This window comes from Bacillus rossius, chromosome 1 (genome assembly GCF_032445375.1).
Source record: "Bacillus rossius redtenbacheri isolate Brsri chromosome 1, Brsri_v3, whole genome shotgun sequence".
Taxonomy (NCBI): Eukaryota; Metazoa; Arthropoda; class Insecta; order Phasmatodea; family Bacillidae; genus Bacillus; species Bacillus rossius.
This window is the reverse complement of record NC_086330.1, coordinates 183,592,267-183,608,877: the sequence shown is the minus strand read 5'-3', so window position 1 is coordinate 183,608,877 and position 16,611 is coordinate 183,592,267. Positions and strand designations below refer to the sequence as shown.

Below are 16,611 nucleotides of genomic sequence, written 5' to 3'. Positions count from 1 at the left end.
CCCGTTCTGCTCTCTGTTCGGTGCGCCCTCTTCTTGTGCCTGCTTGCCCTCTGGACCAAGATACCCGTCTCCGGCTGTGGGAGTCACTCATCCTGCCCATCTTAATGTACAGCACCGTCGTCTGGGTGTTTGTGCCGGAGTACTGTAAGCGGCCTGTTTACTCCGGCTACAACCATGGACTCCGCACCGTCCTCGGCTGGCCGCTACATACTGCAGTCCGCCTTCTCTACCGACTGGGGAATGTGCCCTCCTCGCAGGAGCGAGTTCGACTGCTTGCTGCCTCTTTCTTCCGGAAGATTAGCCGGCATACCAACCCGATGATTGCGGCCATCGACGATTATGACGTCGCTGCACCATGTGCTCATCGCCGCATTCGTGATTTTCTGCTGCAAGATCCCCCTTAACCTTAGTGAAGAACCAAGGCCTGTACTCCCAGCATTGGCATGACTTTGCCTGCTCCCTTCTAACGTGAAGATTCTTTCCCCTCGTGACTTCTTGCGGACCGCCCTACCTGTTCATCAGCACCGGTTCTTCTTTTGCCCCGTACCACTTTATTTCTTTTGTTAGCGAAACGTCCTTTTGTTTGCTTTTGCTGCCCCTCCACCATGGCTGCGGGCTGGGTTTTCCAATTTTTCCCAGCATCTTATAACTTTGCTGGTTTTACCTTAATTTCATTCTTTGTTTCATTTTCCCCTGCTCGTAGCAGTGTTTACGAAAGAGCTCCAAGAGCTGGAGCGATTGATCCCAACTGTTGATGGTGGGGTTGTGTAATTTACACGAGTGAGTATCTTGCTCAATAGGTGATACTTGACTTGTCAAAACCTAAAAAAAAAATACCTGCTCGGACACCGCTCGCCACCCTACGCTGTCAACATCGTGGAATTGCTGCTGCCTAGAGACCCCGACGGACTTTATATTGGTGAGACCACTACATGTCATAAACATTGACCGAGACAAGAAAAGGAAGATAGTGTCGCTTTTGAAGCATAAAACTCTGAATTCAAGTCTCAAGATAGAAGACGTAATAGGTGAGTGCAAAGGCAATATCCAGGAGAGCGAGCGAGTGGGGGCTACAGAAACATTAACAGAATACAACACGTAAATGCAAACACTGACGTCGACAGAGATCTATCTACATAACGAACACTGGCAAACGTACCGCCGTGGTCACGAGACAAGTTGCTGTGTGAACACAGGTTACAATGGGGATAAGAATAACCACGGGGAATATGTGTGATTTGGGGACGGTGAGACTTTTTATGGACATAATTAGAACTTCTACGCATATTAAATAAGTTATGTACATGGTCAGCCATATTGTCTTTGTTCTATTTGTTAAATTGTTTATAATCTTCATGTAAAGCTCACCCAATAAATCTAAGGCAAACACTTTGTGATTGACGATTTATGCGGCGTAGTTTGAGCCGAGGCAGGCGACTTGATTAAGGGGATTGGTGCAGGACAAAAAACAGTCATTCGTCAGAATTTGTTGGAAATGAGCTTAAGTCTTTCATAAATGCATGTTTATTACTACTGTACGGCCAGCCAGCACGTATATAAGCTAGCGGGTGAGATTTGGCCAGTTAGTGGCGAGAGAGCTTCCGTGAGGGGAGGTTGTCGAAGGTTGTAGCTCTGAGGCCTGCCATCTAGTGGGAATCTTTCGAAGGTCTTCCGCAATATCGCCTTTCTCTCTCTATCTCTCTTCAACACGGACACCCAACTAGCTTTTATCTTCACTTCCAATCTCACCCTATCCTTCATTCTCGGATCAGGTAGCCGCCCTTCCCCGCGTAGACTTTCGTGTTACTCCAGGAAACCAAGACAACCTGTGAAAAATTTGTCCAAAGCTGAATTTTTGTACTGTCGTAGAGTTGACTATGCTTAATAACATACCGAAAGTTTACCGCTGTAGACCTTGTGCGTTATCGCCGAAAATTTGCATTTATGTCCTAGGTGACAGCAACTTGCATCAGTCCATTAAAATAGTACCCATTTATACAGTTTTTAATTTTGATTGTCTGTAAACTTACCAAAATAATCTAGAAACTGTAATACACCCATTAATGTTAGAAAAAATTTAAATTTTTAATATTTAAGATATGATATAAAACGAATTAATTTACGACATATATTTTTTTTTTATCTTTGCCACCCAGATAAAAATACGATTTACACCGATTTGAAGAGCCTAGTGCGAAAAAATGTCTAAATAAATGTTTTTGAATATACTTTTAGCTTTAAGATAGTATATTTATAAAGAGTCTAGCATAATTATTTGCCTCATTAAAGCTGCCCGAGCGTTGCAGTGTACTGCGGCCGTACTGATCTTTCACGCCTGGCGGACTTTGCAACACGCTGCGTACTGCGACACTCAATAAACTTTGTCTTATTTAGGGATTACTTAAAATATATTTAATGCATATGATAGGGTGTATTCATGTTACATCTATTGAGATATACATATTCTTTTTTCTTATATGAATTATTTTTGATACAATAAAATTAACAATAAACAATTTCTGCTTGGAACTTGTAAATCAAAATTCTAGAGGACCTCTGGTTTTATATATGTGTGTTCGTATTTTATTATTAAAAATTATTTTAATACCAAAAAATATAATTATTTTTTATTTCTAAATCATAATATTTTAGATCAGAACTGTGCAAAATTTTAATATAGCCTATATTATAAAATATATATATATATTTAATTGTATGAAATTAGTTTACTGCAAAACAATTGAAGAAAACGATACACCGTAAATGTGCTTATTGTGATTTGTCACTTTTATAACATAACTCGTATGATAATGTTATTTTATATTCAGAAAATAAATAAAACATAAGTTGTGTTGTAAAATGTACTGATAGAATTACATATTTAGTATTTTTTTTTCTAAGTTAATTCATTGGAGTGCTGCGCCTAGCTTACTTCGTTGAATTGCTAGTGGCAAAGAGCGGTGGTGGATGTTTTTGCAAGAGTTTGACCGTATTTTATGACCCCAGCTGTGAGAGGGTGTTCGTCCCAGAAATCCTAACGGTCAAGGAAAATAGCCTTTCTCTGTAGTCACGTACGGGTCTGCTACTCATGCTTCTCTACCTTCATAATTTAATACAGAAAACAAATTAAAAATGCACACATCACACAATTTTTCACTAGTATTGACATAAAAAGCAAATTTTAAGATAAATTAATATGCATAAGTTTGATTACGGATTTGACTATAATATTTATCTGAAAAAGCAAACTGTAAATTTATTTTCTTCTTGCCGAACAAGTCAAGCACTTTGTCCTCGAAACCAGGGTTTTTCACTCTTTTCCTGTGGACACTTAGAAGGCATAAGCTGGACAGACGGTCCTCGCCAGTAGTACTTCTCAGCCACGTCTTCACTTTACGCAGTGTGCTGAAAGAACGCTCTATTGTGCAAGTTGTGGGGGTATGGTTTGGTAGAATATAAGCAGTCTCCTTAGGTACTAATGGGTAAAACATTGTTTCTGAAAGTATATCATGGAGCTTTGTTTTTTCCAAACATTCCGTATTCGTCCAGACGTCATACCATACTCTGGCTTCTGCTTCCAAGTTGTCGATTTGATAAAACTTTTGCAAACTTTTTATGTCTCTCATGAAATCTTTCGTCTCCTTTTTCATCTAATGTGGTTGAAGAATTCCACCTTTGAAAGGTATGCCTTTATCTCTTTCAAATCTTGTAGTAAGTGACATAATTATAGAATCCATGTACGTATTGTAAATTGCAACTTTGAAATAGTCTTCAGGTGATGAGCACTGGACATTCACGTTACATCTGTGGGTCTGCCTTCCGGCCAATATTGGGATTTTTATATCTATGTCAAGCTCATTACAGTCTTCTTTTACTGCCTCGAAAATGGTTTTGAATTCGTCATTGCTTTCTCTCTGCTTTTGAAATTTTTCTAGCAGGTCAGTATTGGTGTATCTGTCACCACACAAAAGTTAACATGATGCAGTGCGTGGTGCAGCTGTGGTTAGTCGCTGTGAGGTCACTTTATATCACTCGTGCAATGAGGCAAGTTATGGAATGTTAAAAAAATAATAAATAAGGGGAACGCAGGGGAGGGCAGAGGGCAGACGGCAGTCATTGTTTTTACTATTTAATATTATATATATTCCATTCAATAAATTATAACATGTATCTTCAGGGGGTGGGGTGTTTAAAATTTTATGAAGATAACGTTTTTACGAATGCAATCCAAGCGACCGTGAGCGTACGTAAAATCGGGATTCCAGTGTGAATTGCTTCCGAGTCTACTGAAAGTAGCGGAATCCTTTTAAACACTTTTGAAGGAAAAAATAAAGTTTTCCTCTAAGTTCAAAATTCCAACATAAATTTTACGTTGTAGACTTTTCTGAACAATAATTCTTATTTGAGTAACTTTAATGGTGTAAGCTTACCTTAAAAATTATTGTGAATATTCTGAGCGGATGTGATGAATGAGGAAAACTAAGAAGCACTACATAATAACAATGGTTTTTATCTTTACACTTTTCACTGATTTATTTATACTTAAGTTATTTATACTGACTGAATACATTAAACTAAATCTAGACCAGATGCATAAAACTGTAGATCTAAAGACTATTGGAAAATCTCTGTTTTGAGATGTTATTTGTGAACATACACATTATTATGACGAAAAAGTAGCAAAACATTTCGCCGTCTGCAAGCACATGTCAATTGTCGCGTCGTCTAACTCTGACTGGTCTAAATCTGTTGTGTTGTGTTATCACATGAGCTTGGGCAGGATTACGAAGGGGAATGACTCGCCACGGGCGTTGAGCTTGCCCACATTTTCTCCCTGTACACAACACCTTATATCGCAGCAGCAGAACTAATGCTTGAACTAACATAAAAAATGAAGTAGACATGTAAAAAACGATATAAAATAATAGATTCGTGTTGAACCACTTCTACATAATACCGAATTTAAATAATTTTCTTTAAAGTAAAACACCTGACTACACTATATATTTTTTCCTTCCCTGAAAGCTAGGGGGGGGGGGGGGGGGCACGCCCCCCCCCCTGCCCCCGGGTATGGGCGCCCTTGTTTTCAGGTGATAAAATTTGCTAAAACAGAAATGCCGTTATATTCATTGAAGGATGTTCATTAGAACCCACGTATCTCGTGGTGAACAATTTGCGTTCTACAAAATCATCAGACGCAGTGCAAGTTATTCAAGAATAGGAAAATTTTATTTTTGGGGGTTCAAAACTCCGAATCCATTTACGAGAAAAGTATGGTACGCAGGTTTTCGTCTTGTATTTTCGCCAGGAATATTCTGCCAGAATTTGTCAGTATGTTTTAGATACACGTTTTACATATATAGAAAGCATTAGAAAGTTTACACACACACACAAACACACACATATATATAAATAGAATACAGGAAAAAAATTGGTTGTCTGTAAAGTCGGTTTACGGAAGATAGTTTAACGTCATAACAAAACATTGATGAAATGATGCATACTTTTATGAATAAAATTGAATTATTTTTATTGAATTATCACTATTTTGTATGGATACAAAGGAGTGAAATGAAATCTACAATTTAATTGATAATTTTACTTTTATTTGCACTCATTAATTCAATTATTTTTATTACTTTAACGAAGAGATTATTTTAACTATAACGTTTATACATGTTTGCAATTTAACTTCTTCCAATCTGTGTTATTCTGTTAAGAATATGACGATGATAGGAAAAGTAGGAAACGAATGGGAGTATTCCAAGGATGATGTGAAGGAAAATGGCTTACCCAACACCAAGATGCTGTCAAAAATAATATATTTGCGCCATGGACTCTGCAGCAATGCTAGGAGGAACGGGTTAGCAAAGAGCAATGAAAATGTTACATTGAAATGCATGAAAACAGAATTACGCCACGGACTCGGTCGCAATGCTAGGAGGTTCAGGTTAGCAAAGAGCAATATAATATGAGCGTAACGGGACACAGAGAAACGGGACAATGTGCGTAACGGGACACTTTTTCGTGCGTTCAGCTGGCGTTCATAGATTTTTTAGACGTGGTCACGTCAAAAATTTTACACATATAATATATATATAATACATTACTAACTTAAAAAATGTATATAGAATAGATTAGAAAGTTGACATTCCGTGTTCGGCTCTTACAAGAATCGAAGTTTTACAATTCGCATCCACAAAATAATAAGTAATGTGTGCAGAAAAGATAAAAGATTATGGAGTATATATTAAATTAACGATATGAAATGAATTTACAGTAGGATAGGTCTTACAGTAAAGCACACAAAAACACATTTACTATGTACTTCTTGCATCAGAAAATAGCTTTGGCAAAACCTTGTATTCATTCAAACCTTCTTTTCAAAGTTAGCCTATTTTGTGTACATGCATCGTAGTTTAAACAAAATTTTGTTTCAATTTATACAGTTAAAAATAGTAAGGAACATATTTACATATCATTATAATTTAGGTAACTATTCTATATGTAAATTAATCATGAATATACCTTACAAAATGGCGGGTTTTAAAGCATGCTTACTTATAATAGGCCTTTTTATACATTTTTATATTGAACCCTATAATACCGCACATAACATATATTTTGGGTTAAAGTTACAAGAACAGTGAGATACTTAATTACTAACAATATGTAGGCTACACTGATACAATTATTATTGCTACAATGAATATTTCAAACAACATAAAAGAAAACATCTGTTGTTTGAGTTAATATGCACACAACTGGCACTTGTAAAAGCTCAACTAACCAAAAAATGTTTTCATAAATCGTACGCATCTAGGTACATAATTACTTAACGAAGTAGTCGTTTTATTACATTATTCTACTATAGCTGGGAAGTTACTCCACCTGGCTCCACTTGCATTCAAACATGCTAAATGTTACTAAGATTACTTTCTTGTGTAACTAGAGAATTTGACTTGGAATAAATTAATGTTGTAGATAAATTCAAACCTATAATGTCGGTTTTTAAAAAAATTAAATGAAATTATACAGATGCTTTGAATAATAATAGACCATTAGCTTCATTTTGAATACAAATAGTGAACGAACGGTGCGCGATTGTTAAAGTCGCTAGTAGCTAAAGTATTGGCGCCTACGGAACTGTATTTGATGTTCTGAAACATTGTTAGATAGTGTTATAAAGATAAGTATTAGTAACGGTTGTTCTTAAATTTCATTAAGATCTTCGGGGTATCGAATTGCTTCGAATCTGTAGGTTCCAACAAGTCTTTGAGCGATAAAATACATAAACTTTCAAGTTATTTTCCACCAATAAGTATTTTAAATTTACTATATAAAGTATGTCAAAATTTATTTTGAAATGAAGCCTAATCTTAGTAGAAAACCACATATGATACCACAAATAAACGATTAATTGTTAAAGAAGCTGGAATAGTACTTTAGTAGTCATTGCAATTTGTTTTCTATTCATCTGTTCATGCGTATTTATGAAATTTTTAGACACGTGAGATTTTTTACAATGTTCTCCAGTATCAGTCGCGGTGAAAATTACGATTATTGTAATGTACTCGCACAAAACAGAACAAGGGTACAAAAGGCTTCACCACCAAAAGTAGTACACATTAAATAATTGGAGCTATAGCATCTCGTAAGATTTGTTTACCGTGCCCAAAAGTTTGAAATACTCCTCACTTACAAATAAGTGTAACTATGTTACACTGCGTACTGATACAAACATTTCGGGACCAATAACATTTTACGATGTAATTATAATATTCTATTAAACTGTACTCCTCCCCCGTGCATCCATGTTCCCCTCTGTCAAACCCATAACACCCATTCACTTGCCTTTTATGGTAGACGCGGTATTTGCTTACAGCGCTACACCTTATCTATCAGGTCGCACGTCGACCTCGGCCGGCAGCTAGTGCTATAGCACGTCCCACTCAGACTGGAGTACATGGCTTATGGCGCGCGCTGTTGCCAAATCTCTAACACATTACAAATTTCAGGAGATGCGTGTCTTTGTAATTCGGATCGAACAAGAAGCATTTTAAGAAATCATATCGTAACTTATAATATTTTATACTATTACACATATAAATTTGTAATAATGCCACTTTTATGTAAATTTCAAATAAAAACTACCTATTGTAGACGAAAATTTCTTATAGTTTTCTTTTATGTTCTAAAAATCCCATATATATATCACATTTTCATGGGCCCGATAAATTCCGTATTTTTGGACAAGTCATGTCCAAAATGATAAATAAAATACGGTAATGGAAATTCTCGGTTGAGTAAGTTATGGGAAAAATCCGAACAATTGGTTCGAAATGGGGAAGATTTTTTGAAAAACATAAAAATCGCAACAACTCCCATAATATGAATAATATCGAATCCGTTTTAACGTATGATAACTCGGAGTACCTAATGCCGAAAAATGTTTTCTAAATAAATTTTTGATATGACCAGCCCTAACTTCATGGGTTCGAAAAAAATTTTCACCGGACAAAAAAAAAACTTAACTGCCTTAGTAGACACCTTATAAAATCTGTTTAAATTGTTTGTAAAAATCATAATTATTTTCCAAAACTTTGTCTAAAACAATGTTTGTTAAGATGCTTGGTGTTGAGAAGGATAGAAAAATAATTCAAAATTTTGTACCATGATCGCTATTAAATTCCTTCGTATTTATTTCATACATTTTACATATTATGTTCAAGAATCGATTAAAATATTTTTGTTGACTAACGAAGCCATGTATTTGAAATTGCTTGTAGGACAGAACACCACTTATCTAAACACACGACCCTGTTTCCTCTTACGACGGCAGCGCACGCTCTTGTACTGATAAGACACATCTTTAACAGCTATTTCCACGGAAACTGTAGAAGCAATTGAGATGGAGCTGCTTTTAAAAACTAATTCAATTCATTGTGAACATTTTTCATGCTTTCGTCCCCCATCTATCTTTAATAGAAGAAAAAATTTCCGTGGGTCAACTTTTTGATGTGTCAGGTTGTGAGAAAATGCATTTCAATATATTAAAAAAAACTTATTTAAGTGAAACCTGTACAGTTTTTGTCTTAACATTTTTTCGGTGGCGTCCTAAGGCATTAATTTATTAATAAAAAAAATCTTAATGAAATACACACGTAGGTTTTTTTCTTTTTATGTGAAACATATCGGAATACTTCAAAACAGTTCGCAGCGAATAAGTTATGTTTTTTTAATTTTTTCGGACACTAAAAATATTGTTAAGTATTCAAAATATGCATTGCCTGATGCGTATTTCGATGCTATACAATATGAAAAAAGCTTGGTCCAAAAATTAAAATTTTAATTTCGTTTGTTATTTGGCAACAACGCACGAAGAAACAAGGACAGTGCTAACGGCAATCGGCGTTTGTTAGAGAGAGAGAGAGAATGCGCCCATTTACTTCCACACTGCAATCTAAGAGTGGGATGCTCTATAGATAGTGAACTGGCAATGCAGTTGTGGCGTATACCTATATTTTGGACGTTTAGTATTTGTTTATACTGTGTTATGTGATGTCAGCAACAATTAACATTAATGTGTGTCCAGATGTAGCAATCCCAAATATGTAATGACCAAAAAGAGTCCTGGATAATTTTTTTAAATTTTATAAACTAATGTTTTTAATATACGCGATATATAATTGCTATGCTACGCTTATTTGATAAGTTTCCATTCACGTGTGACATTTGAAGAGTAATATTGCATAAGGCTGTACGAACGTTCGAAATTTCGAACTCGAACCGAAATTTAAAATAGTTCGGTTCAAGTTCGTGTCAAAAAATTTGGGTTCAAGTTCGTTTTTTGTGACAACACTAGAACTTGTTAGTTTCCACATTTTAATAATACTAGAACCACAATTTTATGTATGCTCACGGCAAGGGCACCCATATGGCAGTTTGTAAGGGGGGCCAGACTATAAAATATTTTGTAAGGGGAGGGGGCAGACCTTCAAAAATTGACAAAAAGTGTCAAAAATTACAATTTGCCAAAAATCCTCAAAAACCCATACATTTTTTCCTCTTCCTGAAAGCTGGGGTAGGCGGCCACAGCCCTACCCTGCTCATGGGTATGGGCGCCCTTGGCTCACGGTTCCAAGGATGGCATTCGTAAAATCGCTGCCTTTGTAAAATCGGGGCTGGCCCATTTGCCCCCCCCCCCCCCCCCCCTCCTTTACACACCATTTTATTTCTTTAACTTTTCGAACTAAATATATTTGGTATTACTTGTGTGTATTTTGTCGTTATAAATAACATATAATTAAATATTAACGACTATTACTAAACGAGGGGGAGGGGGAACCTCCGGCCGTAGCGTGTGAACTAGAGCTGTAGCAAACCGTATGTATTCGTTACTGAGTAACGGGTGCGCCGTCTATATACGAGTAACGAAACGTTACACACGGCTGCATTTCGTTACTCGCATTTTTCGTATGTTTTACGCATGCGCGCGCATATTCGATGAATTTACGTTACAGAGAACGATGTTTGTTTATTAAGTAAAGTATAATTTGGAAATTCGTCGTCCAAGTTTTTTACTGTTTATTAAATGTATTGTGTGTGTAGACAAAGTTTGAGATTGGAACAGAAACAACGTAAGAAAGTATTTTTTACAAATTAGAAATATGTATGTTTTTGTTTTTTATTATCGCGAATTTTCACGTTTTTTTTATTATCTTAAAAGCGATAATATAATAAAGCCGCTCTAATGAGATTTAATTGTTTCTTGGTTAACAAAAACGGTTAATTATCAATTATTGTTTATTGTATATATTCTATTTATTATTATTTACGCGACGTCATACTGTACGCGTACGCAATACGACTTGATTCGTTGCATGTTATGCGGTATCAGAAGTAACGAGTAACGATAAGATAGTAACGAGTACTGATTGAGTGATTGTTATAGTAACGAATACATACGGGTACACTTTTTTTCGTTACTTTTACACCTCTAGTGTGAACGTGGAATGCGCACTGGCCCGCCCCGCCAGCCCGGCGCCGCGCCGCCCGCCCTTTCCCGCGCTATCTTCCCACGCTGCGGCCGGTCTCGGATGCTACAGTCTCTGCGCTGCTGTTATTTGAAATATTCAGATACATGGAAAGTGTTATACACTCGTTTTAAAGATTTTGCAATCAAAAACAAACTAATATCATCAATTTAAAAATAAGTTACCTAACTTTTTTTTCCGCCTTGCAGAAAGATGCAGGTTTCGTTTGTCACTATTATTTTTGAAACGCGTCTTATTACCACCAATTGCAGCGTTTCCCACCTATTTCAATTTAAAAATGTGGCTTCGTGGTAGCGCGATACAACAAAACAAGTAGTGACGATCTCCGACATGTGCGAAATCTGTTACGTGTTACTGCAATGAACCTCTGCGTGCGGAGTGCCCGACATCTGTGTGTGAACGCGTGAACTACGATGTGTAAAATTCGTTCTTCGTTTACCGATTACAAAGGTTACGGCGGAACAGATTTTTCAGCTGGTATTGCTTATAAATGCATCCTGCTGTTTCTAACTCATGCACACATATGTGTTGTATAATATTATTATTTTGTTTCCCATTTCCAATCAAATTAGGTATACTAGCATTCGTCTACTAAACTTCGCCGTTTTTAGGAATAATAAGTTAATAAAATAAGACGCATACCGAAATTTCGAGTAAAAACATTTTAAGATCCATCCGTACTCTGTAAATAATATTTTACCAAAATCAAATTTGTGTCATGGCATTTACAGAATCTGCTCCACCGCAAACATCGATTTTGCTGCTCGGAACCACGTGTATCGCGCACTCTTAAGTGTCGTAAATGAATCGTTATATTTTGTATATCCATATTATATAGGAGCCAACATGGCGCGAAGCGATGGACGCGATACGAATAATATTTTTTTTTTTACCAACCACTACATCAGTAAATATTTGTGGTTTCCATTCGCTATGAATTCAAGCATGTAACATGTGTACTGCTTCTTCAATTCGGCCACAGTTAAATGGGAGGCTCTGAATCACTGAAAACTCCTCAACAAAATCAACGATGAATCACAGGCATTACAACAAACAGTTGTCACAAGTCAAGTAGCCAATGAGCAGGAGACATTTTTCGAGTCCGTAGAGGATTGTTGAGACTATCCTACAGGTCAATGGCAAGGCGCCCTTACGCGCATGAGCAAAGTGTAAAGGCGTAAGCCTGAGACACATGTAGGTCCTCTCTAACCGCGCACACTTAGATTTAACTCAGGATAGGGTGAAAAATGTTTACTAATTTTGCAGTTCTAACAGTCACCAACGAAACGCCAGAAAAATAACTAAATAAGTTCACGAATATTGTTCGTGAATGAAGGCGAAGCTGATACCTTGGAAAAGTTACCAGCAAATATTAAATAATGTTTAACTATTATTTACGTAGCTTACTTCTTAAAACTGCATTCATGTAAACTGATTTTGTGTGAGACTATGTTGAGTGTTTTCTGCTACACTTATTTTTCTGAAAAAAGTCTATTGTGGCTTAATAAACTTGTTATTATCTTTGAAAGATTTGTGCAATGGGAGTGCATGACTTGATGTAGGCTTTTGGACATACGCCATTGCTTAGCACATGTATGTCTGCAGAAGAAAACTACAAAAAAAACACAAATTAAGCAAAAAATTGCTGTTGTCAGGATTTAACGCCACACAATATTCCACAACAGGAATATGGTCAACAAACAAGGAAAAAACAAAGAAAAATGGACTAACAGAACAAAAAAAAACCCGCACCTGTGTTTCCGTACCATGTGCGTCTCTGCCTGAGGACGGGAGCAGATAGCAGTTCCCGAAACGTCGCTTGTTTCTGTTTTAGAAAACTGTTGTGTTTGTTTCGTATTTTCGTTTGGTCGTGTTTTTGTCTCGTTTTGACTGTTGTGCTGAATTTTTTGGGTTCAATATTTTTGTGCTGTCATCATTTGTGGTTTTTTTTTTTTCGTTTTTCTTTTAGTTTTTAGTTTTTTTGGAAAACTATTGTGTTTGTTTCGTCTTTTCGTTTTACTGTGTTTTTTGTCTCGTTTCAACTGTTGTGTTGAATTTTTTTGGGTTCGGAATTTTTGTGCTGTCATCATTTGTGGGGGTTTATTCGTTCTGTTAGTCCATTTTTCTTTATTTTTTCCTTGTTTGTTGACCATATTCCTGTTGTGGAATATTGTGTGGCGTTAAATCCTGACAACAGCAACTTTTTGCTTAATTTGTGTTTTTTGTCATTTGTGTTTTTTTGTAGTTTTCTTCTGCAGACATACATGTGCTAAGTAATGGCGTATGTCTAAAAGCCTACATCAAGTCAATAAACTTGTTTTCATTGATGCCTGTCATAAAAAAATTCAAATGTAATTATACAGATACATGTTGAGTATAGTTTATGAATGGTTCACGCATTGCTGAAAAAAAAAACATGTTTACAATTGTACACATCTTTTTGTTGTCGCATCGCTTCCATCGCGTTGTACATACGCAACTCTGAAAAATAAATGTATGGTAAAAAAAGCTATAGTAAAAAAATCTCTTATCTTTCTTTATTCTTTTTTTATGCGCTCTAATGGCTTTCGATAGTTTTGTTCTTTTGTGTACTCTGCTTGGTGGAGGTTTCTTCGGCATTTTATTCCTGAATAAATCTCACGCTTACAACAAAAAACATCTAGCTAAAGCACTGTGCTAAATAATAACATAGGATAACCAATCAATTTTACGCCGAGCTAGACCAAACACGTTCTCATATTTACTGAAAATGAGTACGTTGACCTTCATATCAGTTTCCCGCGAAATCCCGTCTCCCCTTCGTAAACAGCAGACAGCTATGGCAGGGTGGGAACGAGAGAAAGCACTGACTGCAAAAAGTTGGGGAAACTGTCGGAAGGTGTCACTACTGTCCAGCGCGCTCCATAATTCCTCGTATCCGAGCTTGCACGCTGCTCAAATTTCTACAGCTACGTTTTTAATTTTGGTCCGACTGCAATAAGCTAAAGACTAAAATAAAGTCAATCATTCAGCCGACATATATGTAGGCGTTTGAATTACAAATGAAAACGCGAATGTTATTAAATTCGCAAATGAATATCACGCAATTTCGTAGCAGCTCATTTATTAAAATTCAAATTGTAAATATGTTTAATTAATTATGATAACAGATAAAATAATGGTCACAGTCATATCTCCAGTGTCTGAAAATTTATCTGCGAAAGTTTTACCACTGAATTATTTATAGTTTTTTAATAAAGCTTAAATTCAAAAAATTCCCGAAAATCAGCAATAACTTAATTAAAATAAAAAAATAAATTTTACACCAGAATGGTTCAAATCTTCTCTAGCAGCTGAATCATTAACAAATATATTGTTTTTTTTAATACGATGCTGGTGCACCAATCCCCTTAAGGGTGTTGCTTTGATAAATTATCAGATTTTTTTTTGTGTGTTTGTGTTATAGCCGTTCACGACGAGTATTCAAGCCCACCATTCAGGGGTGCCCCTTCAAAAGATCAATGTCAGTTCGAGATTGAGATGAGCTATTTGTTGAAATATTGCTGTTAATAAAAAGTTGTTTTTACGAAATGCTCTGGCACCTAATTCTGACACACTCGCATCCGTTCTTCCCTGCATTGTAAGGGTTTCCTATTCCTCTAGTGAAACACGCGACAGAATATTTCCTTACTTTGAGAAGTTAATACTTAATCATCCATGATGTGCAGGAAAATGGCTTACCCAACACCAAGATATAGACATTTAAGTTAAACTTTTCTATCGGCTTATTTGCACGTAAATTGATGCAACAAATATACTACATTTAACACTGAGACTTTTCAGTGGCCAAAATGTGGAAAACTTAGCCATGGCTTGCTACTTTATCATTTAATAATGCTGAAACAATCGGCCTTGTCAAAATATGACTCTTCGCCTCCAGGCAAGCCGTAACAATGGGTCCCAGAAATGTAGCAATCTTCAAACAATACTAAAATTTGAAACATCATTCCTAATATTATGTTTGCTTTACGGACTCGGCAGCAATGATAGAAGGAACAGGTTAGCAAAAAGGAATTCATATGTTACACTTTGAGCGCATGAAAACAGATTTCATATAGCGTTACAATGTCAGTCGGTGAGTCAGTGATGAGCGTGAATATTTATGTTATTATATCTTTCCCTGAGAGAAAACTTCCACAATTATATTGGCTCGCCCTATTTTTTTACCGAACTGCTTGGGAACACAGTAGTTTTCACGACCACATGATTATATGCCTGCACGTGTGTCGACCCGATTCACCTGGACATGCAGATATGGGCTAGCTACCGATGCATGTGTCTAAGAAGTTTCGTTGGAGCGTCTCGCACGGCTTTACACTGCACGCCACAACTGAGAGTTATTAGTTCTATTACATTACAGCACATTCAATTTCTTAACAATAAATTATGGCGGTTACAAAAACATTTCAAATTTTTATGGCTACTTTGGAAATTTGCAATTCATTATAACATTTTTATAATTTAGGTAAAAGCTCACTTTATAAAAAAATATTTAATATCTCTCTGCAATATATAAAATTAATAATTAAAACGATTCTTGAGTTCAGCCGGATTTTTTACACGAACACACTGTTAGAAATTACAGTAAATTTACGGACATTCCAGCGAAGAAACACCAATAAATAAACAGAACGCTCTTCGTATTTCTGTAAAACGGAATCTCCGTAAAATTACGGTGGAATGAGAGAGAGAGAGAGATAGCTCTGCTATCGCCCCTCTCTCTCATTCACCGTTTAGTACCCTCTACGCATGCGCGTAATTTACTTCGGCGTACTTCGGCCTACTTCGTGAACTATCTTTTTTTTCATGCATTCCGTGTTTTGTTTTGTTGCTGTTTCTTAATTCGCATATATATATATGGAATTTTTCAAGAGATAATCCTAGTGATTTTATATTAATAATTATTGCTAAAATGAAGTTTACTGCTTTTAAGATTGATAAAATACCTCCTATATGTAATGAAAAAGTAGCTGAGTCTAGAAGTTGACCGAGGTCAGCCATGTGTGGAAGAAGAGAGAGAGCAAGCAAGTTTTCGAAGTTTTATACAAAAGAATTTTGTGAGTCCATGCGCAAGGTAAGTTGAATTAGAATATCGGTTTTTATTTAAATAAATTATATTATATATATATAAGTTTTTTATCCCACCAATAATATAACCAGGTTAAGCGCATGGTGTTCAGACACGCAAGTTTCGGTATATATGTAGTTTAGCGGTATTTGCGAAAACAAATGTTAAAAATCCGAAAATACTTTTATTATATGCTCTTTCACTTCCTATTTTCATTAAACTCGGCGGAGATAAAAATTCCAAATACTTTAGGAGATATCGAATTTTTTTAATTTTCATAGTTGGGCGATATTTGTTAAAAAAAAATTTAAAAATTCCGAAAATATATTTATTCTATGCTATTTAACCAAAAATGCAACTTTTATTCAACTTATAATCTTTATTTATTGTTCTACCTGAAGTTTAATTATATTCAGGATCTAATTATGTACTTAATTTAAACAGTAA

General features: G+C 35.9%; 1 protein-coding gene across 1 annotated transcript in view; it reads right to left on the bottom strand.

Moving 5' to 3' along the window:
* Window positions 1-16,611, bottom strand: part of LOC134540818 (collagen alpha-1(II) chain-like) — a 55,029-nt gene that overhangs the window by 748 nt on the left and 37,670 nt on the right. The gene's annotated exons all lie outside the window — the stretch shown is intronic.